Source organism: Taudactylus pleione, unplaced genomic scaffold (assembly GCF_031769625.1).
Source record: "Taudactylus pleione unplaced genomic scaffold, aTauple2 ptg000612l, whole genome shotgun sequence".
NCBI lineage: Eukaryota > Metazoa > Chordata > Amphibia > Anura > Myobatrachidae > Taudactylus > Taudactylus pleione.
In genome coordinates this window covers 1248215-1267266 of record NW_028285014.1, presented here as the reverse complement: position 1 = coordinate 1267266, position 19052 = coordinate 1248215, and the positions used below count along the sequence as shown (strand labels likewise).

The following is a 19052-nucleotide window of genomic DNA, read 5'->3' as shown; positions in this document are numbered from 1 at the left end:
TGCACTGAAACTGGAGGGAGGTAGACTTAGAGGAAATTTGAAGAAAAATTACTTCACAGAAAGGGTAGTTGATAAATAGAAAAGCCTCCCATCCGATGTTGTTGAAGCTAAATGGTGAAACAATTTAAACACGCTTGGGATAGGCATAAGAATATCCTTAAGAGAAATGTAAGGAGCAAATAGGGTTGAAGTTGCCTAAAGGATACATGAAAAGGAGCAGACTACGTGGGCCAAGTGGTTCTTATCTGCCATCAAATTCTGTTTCTATGTAAAACATTATTTCAACAGTCAATTTCTACATGAACTGAACGTTAGAATTTTAAAACTAATCATAGTGTCTTTATCATTTAAGAATAATTTAATTAATTTAAGTCTAATGTAATTTGATCTTGATTGGAACGTAGATGGGAAAATCGATCAATTCTTAGGTCTTTAACAGTTTCTATGCCCTTTAATTCATTCAATCATTGTGCTTCATATTGCTTAGAAATAAATGGGATCAAGATATAAATGTCTGGGAGAGGAAAGATTGAAAGACTGTGGATGTCTTGAGCATACTTCTCAATGTCAGTCATTTTGAGTGTAAAACATAACCAAAGAGCATGAATATATTGTCAGAAGTGGGATTTGAACCCACGCCTCTTTACAGAGACCAGAATTCCCATTAACTGGAAGAGTAGAATCTTGAGTCTGGTGTCTTAGACCGCTCGGCCATCCTGACAAGCACATCAGTATATCCAAACCTGCTTCCTGTAAGGGTTTATCATTTTACTATTTATATTTTTGATTGTGATTTTGACAAATAATTTGGCCTTGTTGAAAAAGGGGTCATTAAATCAAGATCTTAGATTAATGCATTTCCTCTAAAAGCTGTTTCTTAAATAACATTATTTAGGAAAAATGGCTCAAGCTAAAGTGTTATCCTTCAAAATTACTGTTGCCACCCTTTACTAAGGTCTTCATCCTAGCAGAACAGATTAGTTTGTCTTAGAATTAAATTGTATATCACGTTATATGTAAAGTCTAAGAGCCTTAAAATACTTTTGATGCCAATTATTCTTGTGTTTTATGTTTAGATTACTGAATACTAAAAGAATGTTGTGCAAACAATACTTATTCTTCAAAGGAAGAGATGTACAAGAACACGAGGACATGCACTGAAACTGGAGGGAGGTAGACTTAGAGGAAATTTGAAGAAAAATTACTTCACAGAAAGGGTAGTTGATAAATAGAAAAGCCTCCCATCCGATGTTGTTGAAGCTAAATGGTGAAACAATTTAAACACGCTTGGGATAGGCATAAGAATATCCTTAAGAGAAATGTAAGGAGCAAATAGGGTTGAAGTTGCCTAAAGGATACATGAAAAGGAGCAGACTACGTGGGCCAAGTGGTTCTTATCTGCCATCAAATTCTGTTTCTATGTAAAACATTATTTCAACAGTCAATTTCTACATGAACTGAACGTTAGAATTTTAAAACTAATCATAGTGTCTTTATCATTTAAGAATAATTTAATTAATTTAAGTCTAATGTAATTTGATCTTGATTGGAACGTAGATGGGAAAATCGATCAATTCTTAGGTCTTTAACAGTTTCTATGCCCTTTAATTCATTCAATCATTGTGCTTCATATTGCTTAGAAATAAATGGGATCAAGATATAAATGTCTGGGAGAGGAAAGATTGAAAGACTGTGGATGTCTTGAGCATACTTCTCAATGTCAGTCATTTTGAGTGTAAAACATAACCAAAGAGCATGAATATATTGTCAGAAGTGGGATTTGAACCCACGCCTCTTTACAGAGACCAGAATTCCCATTAACTGGAAGAGTAGAATCTTGAGTCTGGTGTCTTAGACCGCTCGGCCATCCTGACAAGCACATCAGTATATCCAAACCTGCTTCCTGTAAGGGTTTATCATTTTACTATTTATATTTTTGATTGTGATTTTGACAAATAATTTGGACTTGTTGAAAAAGGGGTCATTAAATCAAGATCTTAGATTAATGCATTTCCTCTAAAAGCTGTTTCTTAAATAACATTATTTAGGAAAAATGGCTCAAGCTAAAGTGTTATCCTTCAAAATTACTGTTGCCACCCTTTACTAAGGTCTTCTTCCTAGCAGAACAGATTAGTTTGTCTTAGAAGTAAATTGTATATCACGTTATATGTAAAGTCTAAGAGCCTTAAAATAATTTCGATGCCAATTATTCTTGTGTTTTATGTTTAGATTACTGAATACTAAAAGAATGTTGTGCAAACAATACTTATTCTTCAAAGGAAGAGATGTACAAGAACACGAGGACATGCACTGAAACTGGAGGGAGGTAGACTTAGAGAAAATTTGAAGAAAAATTACTTCACAGAAAGGGTAGTTGATAAATAGAAAAGCCTCCCATCCAATGTTGTTGAAGCTAAACGGTGAAACAATTTAAACACGCTTCGGATAGGCATAAGAATATCCTTAAGAGAAATGTAAGGAGCAAATAGGGTTGAAGTTGCCTAAAGGATACATGAAAAGGAGCAGACTACATGGACCAAGTGGTTCTTATCTGCCATCAAATTCTGTTTCTATGTAATACATTATTTCAATAGCCAATTTCTACATGAACTGAACTTTAGAATTTTAAAACTAATCATATTGTCTTTATCATTTAAGAATAATTTAATTAATTTAAGTCTAATGTAATTTGATCTTGATTGGAATGTAGATGGGAAAATCGATCAATTCTTAGGTCTTTAACAGTTTCTATGCCCTTTAATTCATTCAATCATTGTGCTTCATATTGCTTAGAAATAAATGGGATCAAGATATCAATGTCTGGGAGAGGAAAGATTGAAAGACTGTGGATGTCCTGAGCATACTTCTCAATGTCGGTCATTTTGAGTGTAAAACATAACCAAAGAGCATGAATATATTGTCAGTAGTGGGATTTGAACCTACGCCTCTTTACAGAAACCAGAATTACCATTAACTGGAAGAGTAGAATCTTGAGTCTGGTGTCTTAGACCGCTTGGCCATCCTGACAAGCACATCAGTATGTCCAAACCTGCTTCCTGTTAGGGTTTATCATTTTACTATTTATATTTTTGATTGTGATTTTGACAAATAATTTGGCCTTGTTGAAAAAGGGGTCATTAAATCAAGATCTTAGATTAATGCATTTCCTCTATAAGTTGTTTCTTAAATAACATTATTTAGGAAAAATGGCTCAAGCTAAAGTGTTATCCTTCAAAATTACTGTTGCCACCCTTTACTAAGGTCTTCATCCTAGCAGAACAGATTAGTTTGTCTTAGAAGTAAATTGTATATCACGTTATATGTAAAGTCTAAGAGCCTTAAAATACTTTTGATGCCAATTATTCTTGTGTTTTATGTTTAGATTACTGAATACTAAAAGAATGTTGTGCAAACAATACTTATTCTTCAAAGGAAGAGATGTACAAGAACACGAGGACATGCACTGAAACTGGAGGGAGGTAGACTTAGAGGAAATTTGAAGAAAAATTACTTCACAGAAAGGGTAGTTGATAAATAGAAAAGCCTCCCATCCGATGTTGTTGAAGCTAAATGGTGAAACAATTTAAACACGCTTGGGATAGGCATAAGAATATCCTTAAGAGAAATGTAAGGAGCAAATAGGGTTGAAGTTGCCTAAAGGATACATGAAAAGGAGCAGACTACGTGGGCCAAGTGGTTCTTATCTGCCATCAAATTCTGTTTCTATGTAAAACATTATTTCAACAGTCAATTTCTACATGAACTGAACGTTAGAATTTTAAAACTAATCATAGTGTCTTTATCATTTAAGAATAATTTAATTAATTTAAGTCTAATGTAATTTGATCTTGATTGGAACGTAGAAGGGAAAATCGATCAATTCTTAGGTCTTTAACAGTTTCTATGCCCTTTAATTCATTCAATCATTGTGCTTCATATTGCTTAGAAATAAATGGGATCAAGATATAAATGTCTGGGAGAGGAAAGATTGAAAGACTGTGGATGTCTTGAGCATACTTCTCAATGTCAGTCATTTTGAGTGTAAAACATAACCAAAGAGCATGAATATATTGTCAGAAGTGGGATTTGAACCCACGCCTCTTTACAGAGACCAGAATTCCCATTAACTGGAAGAGTAGAATCTTGAGTCTGGTGTCTTAGACCGCTCGGCCATCCTGACAAGCACATCAGTATGTCCAAACCTGCTTCCTGTAAGGGTTTATCATTTTACTATTTATATTTTTGATTGTGATTTTGACAAATAATTTGGACTTGTTGAAAAAGGGGTCATTAAATCAAGATCTTAGATTAATGCATTTCCTCTAAAAGCTGTTTCTTAAATAACATTATTTAGGAAAAATGGCTCAAGCTAAAGTGTTATCCTTCAAAATTACTGTTGCCACCCTTTACTAAGGTCTTCATCCTAGCAGAACAGATTAGTTTGTCTTAGAATTAAATTGTATATCACGTTATATGTAAAGTCTAAGAGCCTTAAAATACTTTTGATGCCAATTATTCTTGTGTTTTATGTTTAGATTACTGAATACTAAAAGAATGTTGTGCAAACAATACTTATTCTTCAAAGGAAGAGATGTACAAGAACACGAGGACATGCACTGAAACTGGAGGGAGGTAGACTTAGAGGAAATTTGAAGAAAAATTACTTCACAGAAAGGGTAGTTGATAAATAGAAAAGCCTCCCATCCGATGTTGTTGAAGCTAAATGGTGAAACAATTTAAACACGCTTGGGATAGGCATAAGAATATCCTTAAGAGAAATGTAAGGAGCAAATAGGGTTGAAGTTGCCTAAAGGATACATGAAAAGGAGCAGACTACGTGGGCCAAGTGGTTCTTATCTGCCATCAAATTCTGTTTCTATGTAAAACATTATTTCAACAGTCAATTTCTACATGAACTGAACGTTAGAATTTTAAAACTAATCATAGTGTCTTTATCATTTAAGAATAATTTAATTAATTTAAGTCTAATGTAATTTGATCTTGATTGGAACGTAGATGGGAAAATCGATCAATTCTTAGGTCTTTAACAGTTTCTATGCCCTTTAATTCATTCAATCATTGTGCTTCATATTGCTTAGATATAAATGGGATCAAGATATAAATGTCTGGGAGAGGAAAGATTGAAAGACTGTGGATGTCTTGAGCATACTTCTCAATGTCAGTCATTTTGAGTGTAAAACATAACCAAAGAGCATGAATATATTGTCAGAAGTGGGATTTGAACCCACGCCTCTTTACAGAGACCAGAATTCCCATTAACTGGAAGAGAAGAATCTTGAGTCTGGTGTCTTAGACCGCTCGGCCATCCTGACAAGCACATCAGTATATCCAAACCTGCTTCCTGTAAGGGTTTATCATTTTACTATTTATATTTTTGATTGTGATTTTGACAAATAATTTGGACTTGTTGAAAAAGGGGTCATTAAATCAAGATCTTAGATTAATGCATTTCCTCTAAAAGCTGTTTCTTAAATAACATTATTTAGGAAAAATGGCTCAAGCTAAAGTGTTATCCTTCAAAATTACTGTTGCCACCCTTTACTAAGGTCTTCATCCTAGCAGAACAGATTAGTTTGTCTTAGAAGTAAATTGTATATCACGTTATATGTAAAGTCTAAGAGCCTTAAAATAATTTCGATGCCAATTATTCTTGTGTTTTATGTTTAGATTACTGAATACTAAAAGAATGTTGTGCAAACAATACTTATTCTTCAAAGGAAGAGATGTACAAGAACACGAGGACATGCACTGAAACTGGAGGGAGGTAGACTTAGAGGAAATTTGAAGAAAAATTACTTCACAGAAAGGGTAGTTGATAAATAGAAAAGCCTCCCATCCGATGTTGTTGAAGCTAAATGGTGAAACAATTTAAACACGCTTGGGATAGGCATAAGAATATCCTTAAGAGAAATGTAAGGAGCAAATAGGGTTGAAGTTGCCTAAAGGATACATGAAAAGGAGCAGACTACGTGGGCCAAGTGGTTCTTATCTGCCATCAAATTCTGTTTCTATGTAAAACATTATTTCAACAGTCAATTTCTACATGAACTGAACGTTTGAATTTTAAAACTAATCATAGTGTCTTTATCATTTAAGAATAATTTAATTAATTTAAGTCTAATGTAATTTGATCTTGATTGGAATGTAGATGGGAAAATCGATCAATTCTTAGGTCTTTAACAGTTTCTATGCCCTTTAATTCATTCAATCTTTGTGCTTCATATTGCTTAGAAATAAATGGGATCAAGATATCAATGTCTGGGAGAGGAAAGATTGAAAGACTGTGGATGTCCTGAGCATACTTCTCAATGTCGGTCATTTTGAGTGTAAAACATAACCAAAGAGCATGAATATATTGTCAGTAGTGGGATTTGAACCTTCCGCCTCTTTACAGAGACCAGAATTACCATTAACTGGAAGAGTAGAATCTTGAGTCTGGTGTCTTAGACCGCTTGGCCATCCTGACAAGCACATCATTATGTCCAAACCTGCTTCCTGTTAGGGTTTATCATTTTACTATTTATATTTTTGATTGTGATTTTGACAAATAATTTGGCCTTGTTGAAAAAGGGGTCATTAAATCAAGATCTTAGATTAATGCATTTCCTCTAAAAGCTGTTTCTTAAATAACATTATTTAGGAAAAATGGCTCAAGCTAAAGTGTTATCCTTCAAAATTACTGTTGCCACCCTTTACTAAGGTCTTCATCCTAGCAGAACAGATTAGTTTGTCTTAGAAGTAAATTGTATATCACGTTATATGTAAAGTCTAAGAGCCTTAAAATACTTTCGATGCCAATTATTCTTGTGATTTATGTTTAGATTACTGAATACTAAAAGAATGTTGTGCAAACAATACTTATTCTTCAAAGGAAGAGATGTACAAGAACACGAGGACATGCACTGAAACTGGAGGGAGGTAGACTTAGAGGAAATTTGAAGAAAAATTACTTCACAGAAAGCGTAGTTGATAAATAGAAAAGCCTCCCATCCGATGTTGTTGAATCTAAATGGTGAAACAATTTAAACACGCTTGGGATAGGCATAAGAATATCCTTAAGAGAAATGTAAGGAGCAAATAGGGTTGAAGTTGCCTAAAGGATACATGAAAAGGAGCAGACTACGTGGGCCAAGTGGTTCTTATCTGCCATCAAATTCTGTTTCTATGTAAAACATTATTTCAACAGTCAATTTCTACATGAACTGAACGTTAGAATTTTAAAACTAATCATAGTGTCTTTATCATTTAAGAATAATTTAATTAATTTAAGTCTAATGTAATTTGATCTTGATTGGAATGTAGATGGGAAAATCGATCAATTCTTAGGTCTTTAACAGTTTCTATGCCATTTAATTCATTCAATCATTGTGCTTCATATTGCTTAGAAATAAATGGGATCAAGATATAAATATCTGGGAGAGGAAAGATTGAAAGACTGTGGATGTCTTGAGCATACTTCTCAATGTCAGTCATTTTGAGTGTAAAACATAACCAAAGAGCATGAACATATTGTCAGAAGTGGGATTTGAACCAACGCCTCTTTACAGAGACCAGAATTCCCATTAACTGGAAGAGTAGAAACTTGAGTCTGGTGTCTTAGACCGCTTGGCCATCCTGACAAGCACATCAGTATGTCCAAACCTGCTTCCTGTTAGGGTTTATCATTTTACTATTTATATTTTTGATTGTGATTTTGACAAATAATTTGGCCTTGTTGAAAAAGGGGTCATTAAATCAAGATCTTAGATTAATGCATTTCCTCTAAAAGCTGTTTCTTAAATAACATTATTTAGGAAAAATGGCTCAAGCTAAAGTGTTATCCTTCAAAATTACTGTTGCCACCCTTTACTAAGGTCTTCATCCTAGCAGAACAGATTAGTTTGTCTTAGAAGTAAATTGTATATCACGTTATATGTAAAGTCTAAGAGCCTTAAAATACTTTCGATGCCAATTATTCTTGTGTTTTATGTTTAGATTACTGAATACTAAAAGAATGTTGTGCAAACAATACTTATTCTTCAAAGGAAGAGATGTACAAGAACACGAGGACATGCACTGAAACTGGAGGGAGGTAGACTTAGAGGAAATTTGAAGAAAAGTTACTTCACAGAAAGCGTAGTTGATAAATAGAAAAGCCTCCCATCCGATGTTGTTGAAGCTAAATGGTGAAACAATTTAAACACGCTTGGGATAGGCATAAGAATATCCTTAAGAGAAATGTAAGGAGCAAATAGGGTTGAAGTTGCCTAAAGGATACATGAAAAGGAGCAGACTACGTGGGCCAAGTGGTTCTTATCTGCCATCAAATTCTGTTTCTATGTAAAACATTATTTCAACAGACAATTTCTACATGAACTGAACGTTAGAATTTTAAAACTAATCATAGTGTCTTTATCATTTAAGAATAATTTAATTAATTTAAGTCTAATGTAATTTGATCTTGATTGGAACGTAGATGGGAAAATCGATCAATTCTTAGGTCTTTAACAGTTTCTATGCCCTTTAATTCATTCAATCATTGTGCTTCATATTGCTTAGAAATAAATGGGATCAAGATATCAATGTCTGGGAGAGGAAAGATTGAAAGACTGTGGATGTCTTGAGCATACTTCTCAATGTCAGTCATTTTGAGTGTAAAACATAACCAAAGAGCATGAACATATTTGTCAGAAGTGGGATTTGAACCAACACCTCTTTACAGAGACCAGAATTCCCATTAACTGGAAGAGTAGAATCTTGAGTCTGGTGTCTTAGACCGCTTGGCCATCCTGACAAGCACATCAGTATGTCCAAACCTGCTTCCTGTTAGGGTTTATCATTTTACTATTTATATTTTTGATTGTGATTTTGACAAATAATTTGGCCTTGTTGAAAAAGGGGTCATTAAATCAAGATCTTAGATTAATGCATTTCCTCTAAAAGCTGTTTCTTAAATAACATTATTTAGGAAAAATGGCTCAAGCTAAAGTGTTATCCTTCAAAATTACTGTTGCCACCCTTTACTAAGGTCTTCATCCTAGCAGAACAGATTAGTTTGTCTTAGAAGTAAATTGTATATCACGTTATATGTAAAGTCTAAGAGCCTTAAAATACTTTCGATGCCAATTATTCTTGTGTTTTATGTTTAGATTACTGAATACTAAAAGAATGTTGTGCAAACAATACTTATTCTTCAAAGGAAGAGATGTACAAGAACACGAGAACATGCACTGAAACTGGAGGGAGGTAGACTTAGAGGAAATTTGAAGAAAAATTACTTCACAGAAAGGGTAGTTGATAAATAGAAAAGCCTCCCATCCGATGTTGTTGAAGCTAAATGGTGAAACAATTTAAACACGCTTGGGATAGGCATAAGAATATCCTTAAGAGAAATGTAAGGAGCAAATAGGGTTGAAGTTGCCTAAAGGATACATGAAAAGGAGCAGACTACGTGGGCCAAGTGGTTCTTATCTGCCATCAAATTCTGTTTCTATGTAAAACATTATTTCAACAGTCAATTTCTACATGAACTGAACGTTAGAATTTTAAAACTAATCATAGTGTCTTTATCATTTAAGAATAATTTAATTAATTTAAGTCTAATGTAATTTGATCTTGATTGCAACGTAGATGGGAAAATCGATCAATTCTTAGGTCTTTAACAGTTTCCATGCCCTTTAATTCATTCAATCATTGTGCTTCATATTGCTTAGAAATAAATGGGATCAAGATATAAATGTCTGGGAGAGGAAAGATTGAAAGACTGTGGATGTCTTGAGCATACTTCTCAATGTCAGTCATTTTGAGTGTAAAACATAACCAAAGAGCATGAATATATTGTCAGAAGTGGGATTTGAACCCACGCCTCTTTACAGAGACCAGAATTCCCATTAACTGGAAGAGTAGAATCTTGAGTCTGGTGTCTTAGACCGCTTGGCCATCCTGACAAGCACGTCAGTATGTCCAAACCTGCTTCCTGTTAGGGTTTATCATTTTACTATTTATATTTTTGATTGTGATTTTGACAAATAATTTGGCCTTGTTGAAAAAGGGGTCATTAAATCAAGATCTTAGATTAATGCATTTCCTCTAAAAGCTGTTTCTTAAATAACATTATTTAGGAAAAATGGCTCAAGCTAAAGTGTTATCCTTCAAAATTACTGTTGCCACCCTTTACTAAGGTCTTCATCCTAGCAGAACAGATTAGTTTGTCTTAGAAGTAAATTGTATATCACGTTATATGTAAAGTCTAAGAGCCTTAAAATACTTTCGATGCCAATTATTCTTGTGTTTTATGTTTAGAATACTGAATACTAAAAGAATGTTGTGCAAACAATACTTATTCTTCAAAGGAAGAGATGTACAAGAACACGAGGACATGCACTGAAACTGGAGGGAGGTAGACTTAGAGGAAATTTGAAGAAAAATTACTTCACAGAAAGGGTAGTTGATAAATAGAAAAGCCTCCCATCCGATGTTGTTGAAGCTAAATGGTGAAACAATTTAAACACGCTTGGGATAGGCATAAGAATATCCTTAAGAGAAATGTAAGGAGCAAATAGGGTTGAAGTTGCCTAAAGGATACATGAAAAGGAGCAGACTACGTGGGCCAAGTGGTTCTTATCTGCCATCAAATTCTGTTTCTATGTAAAACATTATTTCAACAGTCAATTTCTACATGAACTGAACGTTAGAATTTTAAAACTAATCATAGTGTCTTTATCATTTAAGAATAATTTAATTAATTTAAGTCTAATGTAATTTGATCTTGATTGCAACGTAGATGGGAAAATCGATCAATTCTTAGGTCTTTAACAGTTTCCATGCCCTTTAATTCATTCAATCATTGTGCTTCATATTGCTTAGAAATAAATGGGATCAAGATATCAATGTCTGGGAGAGGAAAGATTGAAAGACTGTGGATGTCCTGAGCATACTTCTCAATGTCGGTCATTTTGAGTGTAAAACATAACCAAAGAGTATGAACATATTATCAGAAGTGGGATTTGAACCCACGCCTCTTTACAGAGACCAGAATTCCCATTATCTGGAAGAGTAGAATCTTGAGTCTGATGTCTTAGACCGCTCGGCCATCCTGACAAGCACATCAGTATGTCCAAACTTGATTCCTGTAAGGGTTTATCATTTTACTATTTATATTTTTGATTGTGATTTTGACAAATAATTTGGACTTGTTGAAAAAGGGGTCATTAAATCAAGATCTTAGATTAATGCATTTCCTCTAAAAGCTGTTTCTTAAATAACATTATTTAGGAAAAATGGCTCAAGCTAAAGTGTTATCCTTCAAAATTACTGTTGCCACCCTTTACTAAGGTCTTCATCCTAGCAGAACAGATTAGTTTGTCTTAGAAGTAAATTGTATGTCACGTTATATGTAAAGTCTAAGAGCCGTAAAATACTTTCGATGCCAATTATTCTTGTGTTTTATGTTTAGATTACTGAATACTAAAAGAATGTTGGGCAAACAATACTTATTCTTCAAAGGAAGAGATGTACAAGAACACGAGGACATGTACTGAAACTGGAGGGAGGTAGACTTAGAGGAAATTTGAAGAAAAATTACTTCACAGAAAGGGTAGTTGATACATAGAAAAGCCTCCCATCTGATGTTGTTGAAGCTAAATGGTGAAACAATTTAAACACGCTTGGGATAGGCATAAGAATATCCTTAAGAGAAATGTAAGGAGCAAATAGGGTTGAAGTTGCCTAAAGGATACATGAAAAGGAGCAGACTACGTGGGCCAAGTGGTTCTTATCTGCCATCAAATTCTGTTTCTATGTAAAACATTATTTCAACAGTCAATTTCTACATGAACTGAACTTTAGAATTTTAAAACTAATCATAGTGACTTTAGCATTTAAGAATAATTTAATTAATTTAACTCTAATGTAATTTGATCTTGATTGGAAAGTAGATGGGAAAATCGATCAATTCTTAGGTCTTTAACAGTTTCTATGCCCTTTAATTCACTCAATCATTGTGCTTCATATTGCTTAGAAATAAATGGGATCAAGATATCAATGTCTGGGAGAGGAAAGATTGAAAGACTGTGGATGTCCTGAGCATACTTCTCAATGTCGGTCATTTTGAGTGTAAAACATAACCAAAGAGCAATAAAATATTGTCAGAAGTGGGATTTGAACCTACACCTCTTTACAGAGACCAGAATTCCCATTAACTGAAAGAGTAGAACCTTGAGTCTGGCACCTCAGACCGCTCGGCCATCCTGACAAGCACATCAGTATGTCCAAACCTGCTTCCTGTTAGGGTTTATCATTTTACTATTTATATTTTTGATTGTGATTTTGACAAATAATTTCAACTTGTTGAAAAAGGGGTCATTAAATCAAGATCTTAGATTAATGCATTTCCTCTAAAAGCTGTTTCTAAAATAACATTATTTAGGAAAAATGGCTCAAGCTAAAGTGTTATCCTTCAAAATTACTGTTGCCACCCTTTACTAAGGTCTTCATCCTAGCAGAACAGATTAGTTTGTCTTAGAAGTAAATTGTATATCACGTTATATGTAAAGTCTAAGAGCCTTAAAATACTTTCGATGCCAATTATTCTTGTGTTTTATATTTAGATTACTGAATACTAAAAGAATGTTGTGCAAACAATATTTATTCTTCAAAGGAAGAGATGTACAAGAACACGAGGACATGCAATGAAACTGAAGGGAGGTAGACTTAGAGGAAATTTGAAGAAAAAATACTTCACAGAAAGGGTAGTTGATAAATAGAAAAGCCTCCCATCCGATGTTTTTGAAGCTAAATGGTGAAACAATTTAAATATGCTTGGGATAGGCATAAGAATATCCTTAAAAGAAATGTGAGGAGCAAATAGGGTTGAAGTTGCCTAAAGGATACTTGCAAAGGAGCAGACTACGTGGGCCAAGTGGTTCTTATCTGCCATCAAATTCTGTTTCTGTGTAATACATTATTTCAGTTGCCAATTTCTACATGAACTGAACTTCAGAATTTTAAAACTAATCATAGTGTCTTTATCATTTAAGAATAATTTAATTAATTTAAGTCTAATGTAATTTGATCTTGATTGGAATGTAGATGGGAAAATTGATCAATTCTTAGGTGTTTAACAGTTTCTATGCCCTTTAATTCATTCAATCATTGCACTTCACATTGCTTAGAAATAAATGGGATTAAGATATCAATGTCTGGGAGAGGAAAGATTAAAAGACTGTGGATGTCCTGAGCATACTTCTCAATGTCGGTCATTTTGAGTGTAAAACATAACCAAAGAGCAAGAATATATTGTCGGAAATGGGATTTGAACCTATGCCTCTTTACAGAGACCAGAATTCCCATTAACTGGAAGAGTAGAATCTTGAGTCTGGTGTTTTAGTCCTCTCGGCCATCCTGACAAGCACGTAAGTATGTCCAAACCTGCTTACTGTTACGGTTTATCATTTTACTATTTATATTTTTGATTGTGATTTTGACAAATAATTTGGACTTGTTGAAAAAGGGTCATTAAATCAAGATCTTAGATTAATGCATTTCCTCTAAAAGCTGTTTCTTAAATAACATTATTTAGGAAAAATGGCTCAAGCTAAAGTGATATCCTTCTAAATTACTGTTGCCACCCTTTACTAAGGTCTTCATCCTAGCAGAACAGATTAGTTTGTCTTAGAAGTAAATTGTATATCACGTTATATGTAAAGTCTAAGAGCCTTAAAATACTTTTGATGCCAATTATTCTTGTGTTTTATGTTTAGATTACTGAATACTAAAAGAATGTTGTGCAAACAATACTTATTCTTCAAAGGAAGAGATGTACAAGAACAAGAGGACATGCACTGAAACTGGAGGGAGGTAGACTTAGAGGAAATTTGAAGAAAAATTACTTCACAGAAAGGGTAGTTGATAAATAGAAAAGCCTCCCATCCGATGTTGTTGAAGCTAAATGGTGAAACAATTTAAACACACTTCGGATAGGCATAGGAATATCCTTAAGAGAAATGTAAGGAGCAAATAGGGTTGAAGTTGCCTAAAGGATACATGAAAAGGAGCAGACTACGTGGGCCAAGTGGTTCTTATCTGCCATCAAATTCTGTTTCTATGTAATACATTATTTCAGTAGAAAATTTCTACATGAACTGAACTTTAGAATTTTAAAACTAATCATAGTGTCTTTATCATTTAAGAATAATTTAATTAATTTAACTCTAATGTAATTTGATCTTGATTGGAATGTAGATGGGAAAATCAATCAATTCTTAGGTCTTTAAAAGTTTCTATGCCCTTTAATTCATTCAATCATTGTGCTTGATATTGCTTAGAAATAAATGGGATCAAGATATCAATGTCTAGGAGAGGAAAGATTGAAAGACTGTGGATGTCCTGAGCATACTTCTCAATGTCAGTCATTTTGAGTGTAAAACATAACCAAAGAGCAAGAATATATTGTCAGAAGTGGGATCTGAACCTACGCCTCTTTACAGAGACCAGAATTCCCATTAACTGGAAGAGTAGAATCTAGAGTCTGGTGTCTTAGACCGCTCGGCCATCCTGACAAGCACATCTGTATGTCCAAACCTGCTTCCTGTAAGGGTTTATCATTTTACTATTTATATTTTTGATTGTGATTTTGACAAATAATTTGGCATTGCTGAAAAAGGGGTCATTAAATCAAGATCTTAGATTAATGCATTTCTTCTAAAAGCTGTTTCTTTAATAACATTATTTAGGAAAAATGGCTCAAGCTAAAGTGTTATCCTTCAAAATTACTGTTGCCACCCTTTACTAAGGTCTTCATCCTAGCAGAACAGATTAGTTTGTCTTAGAAGTAAATTGTATATCACGTTATATGTAAAGTCTAAGAGCCTTAAAATACTTTCGATGCCAATTATTCTTGTGTTTTATATTTAGATTACTGAATACTAAAAGAATGTTGTGCAAACAATATTTATTCTTCAAAGGAAGAGATGTACAAGAACACGAGGACATGCAATGAAACTGAAGGGAGGTAGACTTAGAGGAAATTTGAAGAAAAAATACTTCACAGAAAGGGTAGTTGATAAATAGAAAAGCCTCCCATCCGATGTTTTTGAAGCTAAATGGTGAAACAATTTAAATATGCTTGGGATAGGCATAAGAATATCCTTAAAAGAAATGTAAGGAGCAAATAGGGTTGAAGTTGCCTAAAGGATACATGCAAAGGAGCAGACTACGTGGGCCAAGTGGTTCTTATCTGCCATCAAATTCTGTTTCTGTGTAATACATTATTTCAGTTGCCAATTTCTACATGAACTGAACTTCAGAATTTTAAAACTAATCATAGTGTCTTTATCATTTAAGAATAATTTAATTAATTTAATCTCTAATGTAATTTGATCTTGATTGGAATGTAGATGGGAAAATTGATCAATTCTTAGGTGTTTAACAGTTTCTTTGCCCTTTAATTCATTCAATCATTGCACTTCACATTGCTTAGAAATAAATGGGATTAAGATATCAATGTCTGGGAGAGGAAAGATTGAAAGACTGTGGATGTCCTGAGCATACTTCTCAATGTCGGTCATTTTGAGTGTAAAACATAACCAAAGAGCAAGAATATATTGTCGGAAATGGGATTTGAACCTATGCCTCTTTACAAAGACCAGAATTCCCATTAACTGGAAGAGTAGAATCTTGAGTCTGGTGTCTTAGTCCTCTCGGCCATCCTGACAAGCACGTAAAAATGTCCAAACCTGCTTACTGTTACGGTTTATCATTTTACTATTTATATTTTTGATTGTGATTTTCACAAATAATTTGGACTTGTTGAAAAAGGGTCAATAAATCAAGATCTAGATTAATGCATTTCCTCTAAAAGCTGTTTCTTAAATAACATTATTTAGGAAAAATGGCTCAAGCTAAAGTGATATCCTTCTAAATTACTGTTGCCACCCTTTACTAAGGTCTTCATCCTAGCAGAACAGATTAGTTTGTCTTAGAAGTAAATTGTATATCACGTTATATGTAAAGTCTAAGAGCCTTAAAATACTTTCGATGCCAATTATTCTTGTGTTTTATGTTTAGATTACTGAATACTAAAAGAATGTTGTGCAAACAATACTTATTCTTCAAAGGAAGAGATGTACAAGAACACGAGGACATGCACTGAAACTGGAGGGAGGTAGACTTAGAGGAAATTTGAAGAAAAATTACTTCACAGAAAGGGTAGTTGATAAATAGAAAAACCTCCCATCCGATGTTGTTGAAGCTAAATGGTGAAACAATTTAAACACGCTTCGGATAGGCATAAGAATATCCTTAAGAGAAATGTAAGGAGCAAATAGGGTTGAAGTTGCCTAAAGGATACATGAAAAGGAGCAGACTACGTGGGCCAAGTGGTTCTTATCTGCCATCAAATTCTGTTTCTATGTAAAACATTATTTCAACAGTCAATTTCTACATGAACTGAACTTTAGAATTTTAAAACTAATCATAGTGTCTTTATCATTTAAGAATAATTTAATTAATTTAACTCTAATGTAATTTGATCTTGATTGGAATGTAGATGGGAAAATCGATCAATTCTTAGGTCTTTAAAAGTTTCTATGCCCTTTAATTCATTCAATCATTGTGCTTCATATTGCTTAGAAATAAATGGGATCAAGATATCAATGTCTGGGAGAGGAAAGATTGAAAGACTGTGGATGTCCTGAGCATACTTCTCAATGTCGGTCATTTTGAGTGTAAAACATAACCAAAGAGTATGAACATATTGTCAGAATTGGGATTTGAACCCACGCCTCTTTACAGAGACCAGAATTCCCATTAACTGGAAGAGTAGAATCTTGAGTCTGATGTCTTAGACCGCTCGGCCATCCTGACAAGCACATCAGTATGTCCAAACTTGCTTCCTGTAAGGGTTTATCATTTTACTATTTATATTTTTGATTGTGATTTTGACAAATAATTTGGACTTGTTGAAAAAGGGGTCATTAAATCAAGATCTTAGATTAATGCATTTCCTCTAAAAGCTGTTTCTTAAATAACATTATTTAGGAAAAATGGCTCAAGCTAAAGTGTTATCCTTCAAAATTACTGTTGCCACCCTTTACTAAGGTCTTCATCCTAGCAGAACAGATTAGTTTGTCTTAGAAGTAAATTGTATGTCACGTTATATGTAAAGTCTAAGAGCCTTAAAATACTTTCGATGCCAATTATTCTTGTGTTTTATGTTTAGATTACTGAATACTAAAAGAATGTTGTGCAAACAATACTTATTCTTCAAAGGAAGAGATGTACAAGAACACGAGGACATGCACTGAAACTGGAGGGAGGTAGACTTAGAGGAAATTTGAAGAAAAGTTACTTCACAGAAAGCGTAGTTGATAAATAGAAAAGCCTCCCATCCGATGTTGTTGAAGCTAAATGGTGAAACAATTTAAACACGCTTGGGATAGGCATAAGAATATCCTTAAGAGAAATGTAAGGAGCAAATAGGGTTGAAGTTGCCTAAAGGATACATGAAAAGGAGCAGACTACGTGGGCCAAGTGGTTCTTATCTGCCATCAAATTCTGTTTCTATGTAAAACATTATTTCAACAGACAATTTCTACATGAACTGAACGTTAGAATTTTAAAACTAATCATAGTGTCTTTATCATTTAAGAATAATTTAATTAATTTAAGTCTAATGTAATTTGATCTTGATTGGAACGTAGATGGGAAAATCGATCAATTCTTAGGTCTTTAACAGTTTCTATGCCCTTTAATTCATTCAATCATTGTGCTTCATATTGCTTAGAAATAAATGGGATCAAGATATCAATGTCTGGGAGAGGAAAGATTGAAAGACTGTGGATGTCTTGAGCATACTTCTCAATGTCAGTCATTTTGAGTGTAAAACATAACCAAAGAGCATGAACATATTTGTCAGAAGTGGGATTTGAACCAACACCTCTTTACAGAGACCAGAATTCCCATTAACTGGAAGAGTAGAATCTTGAGTCTGGTGTCTTAGACCGCTTGGCCATCCTGACAAGCACATCAGTATGTCCAAACCTGCTTCCTGTTAGGGTTTATCATTTTACTATTTATATTTTTGATTGTGATTTTGACAAATAATTTGGCCTTGTTGAAAAAGGGGTCATTAAATCAAGATCTTAGATTAATGCATTTCCTCTAAAAGCTGTTTCTTAAATAACATTATTTAGGAAAAATGGCTCAAGCTAAAGTGTTATCCTTCAAAATTACTGTTGCCACCCTTTACTAAGGTCTTCATCCTAGCAGAACAGATTAGTTTGTCTTAGAAGTAAATTGTATATCACGTTATATGTAAAGTCTAAGAGCCTTAAAATACTTTCGATGCCAATTATTCTTGTGTTTTATGTTTAGATTACTGAATACTAAAAGAATGTTGTGCAAACAATACTTATTCTTCAAAGGAAGAGATGTACAAGAACACGAGAACATGCACTGAAACTGGAGGGAGGTAGACTTAGAGGAAATTTGAAGAAAAATTACTTCACAGAAAGGGTAGTTGATAAATAGAAAAGCCTCCCATCCGATGTTGTTGAAGCTAAATGGTGAAACAATTTAAACACGCTTGGGATAGGCATAAGAATATCCTTAAGAGAAATGTAAGGAGCAAATAGGGTTGAAGTTGCCTAAAGGATACATGAAAAGGAGCAGACTACGTGGGCCAAGTGGTTCTTATCTGCCATCAAATTCTGTTTCTATGTAAAACATTATTTCAACAGTCAATTTCTACATGAACTGAACGTTAGAATTTTAAAACTAATCATAGTGTCTTTATCATTTAAGAATAATTTAATTAATTTAAGTCTAATGTAATTTGATCTTGATTGCAACGTAGATGGGAAAATCGATCAATTCTTAGGTCTTTAACAGTTTCCATGCCCTTTAATTCATTCAATCATTGTGCTTCATATTGCTTAGAAATAAATGGGATCAAGATATAAATGTCTGGGAGAGGAAAGATTGAAAGACTGTGGATGTCTTGAGCATACTTCTCAATGTCAGTCATTTTGAGTGTAAAACATAACCAAAGAGCA

The 19052-nt window shown here is 33.8% G+C and overlaps 4 non-coding genes across 4 annotated transcripts; all 4 read right to left on the bottom strand.

The window, feature by feature from the left end:
* Positions 1 to 612: 612 nt before the first annotated feature.
* On the bottom strand, positions 613 to 721 carry TRNAL-CAA (transfer RNA leucine (anticodon CAA)). Its single transcript has 2 exons — positions 684 to 721; positions 613 to 658 (listed from the first exon to the last, which is right to left on the bottom strand). It is a non-coding gene; the product is annotated as a tRNA-Leu (tRNA).
* Positions 722 to 1765: 1044 nt separating this feature from the next.
* TRNAL-CAA (transfer RNA leucine (anticodon CAA)) lies at positions 1766 to 1874 on the bottom strand. Its single transcript has 2 exons — positions 1837 to 1874; positions 1766 to 1811 (listed from the first exon to the last, which is right to left on the bottom strand). It is a non-coding gene; the product is annotated as a tRNA-Leu (tRNA).
* Positions 1875 to 4071: 2197 nt separating this feature from the next.
* On the bottom strand, positions 4072 to 4180 carry TRNAL-CAA (transfer RNA leucine (anticodon CAA)). The gene is made up of 2 exons: positions 4143 to 4180; positions 4072 to 4117 (listed from the first exon to the last, which is right to left on the bottom strand). It is a non-coding gene; the product is annotated as a tRNA-Leu (tRNA).
* A 1044-nt stretch (positions 4181 to 5224) lies between these two features.
* TRNAL-CAA (transfer RNA leucine (anticodon CAA)) lies at positions 5225 to 5333 on the bottom strand. The gene is made up of 2 exons: positions 5296 to 5333; positions 5225 to 5270 (listed from the first exon to the last, which is right to left on the bottom strand). It is a non-coding gene; the product is annotated as a tRNA-Leu (tRNA).
* Positions 5334 to 19052: the final 13719 nt, after the last annotated feature.